We start from the raw sequence: 890 nt of genomic DNA, 5'->3' as shown, positions 1-890 counted from the left end.
ACACACACTTCCGGTATACGGTTTCATCCGCGAACTTCAAAATAAAAGTCACGGGGAACACACAATGCACCTGTATGAAACCTTTATTCTTATAAAAAAAAAAAATCTAATTTATACAACAAATCAAATAAAACTGTGCCAATTTGACATGAGGATGAAGAGAGGTAACATATTGGGCCAACAAGATTTTGTGAAATGGTCTTCAGAAATAAGGAGCCTAAGTAGGCTACACATTCTGGCCCACAATCTTAATTTACAATGGGTGTGCATCTTCATTAATGTGCAACTTTTACACACATTCCTAAACTTGAATTTGTCATGCATACATTTTTTACATCATTTTACAAAATCAAAGTCTTATTAAAACACATTGAGACTCAGTAAGAGTCTCTGGGTTGATGGGTTTATTTTCAACATGCACAGTAATTAATAATAACAACCAGTTGCCTTAGAGTCCCAGGGGCACTGAAAGCTCAAAGTTTACTGAGTGTCAGCAGATTTGTGCACAAACTTCCAAAAGAACAAAGCACAAATGTATCTGAAATAATATGGGCCTTTAGATGGGTCCTGCTTTATCTCCTGTTCTTGAGGTCCTGTTCCTGTTTTGACAGGTGTGTCAACATTGAGTTTTAGGAGCTTCAGCATTTCAGCCTGGTTCATTTTGCCCAATGAATGTGTTTAATCAAAATACCACACAGCAAGAGGTGTTACAGCAAAGCCTGGAGCCCAGCAGCTCATTTTTCCCCCTATAGATATAGAAAGATAGACAGATATGTCTATTCTTTATCCCAGAACAATTTAAAAAATGAACAAAGGACAGATACCAACAATTTGTAATGTCTTAAATCTTATTTGTTAACACTCAGACTCTAAGCTAGGGAGAAAGGTAG

The sequence above is a fragment of the Anarhichas minor genome, unplaced genomic scaffold (genome assembly GCF_050575085.1).
Source record: "Anarhichas minor isolate MPS153535 unplaced genomic scaffold, ASM5057508v1 ptg000028l, whole genome shotgun sequence".
Taxonomy (NCBI): domain Eukaryota; kingdom Metazoa; phylum Chordata; class Actinopteri; order Perciformes; family Anarhichadidae; genus Anarhichas; species Anarhichas minor.
This window is presented reverse-complemented; position numbering follows the sequence as displayed.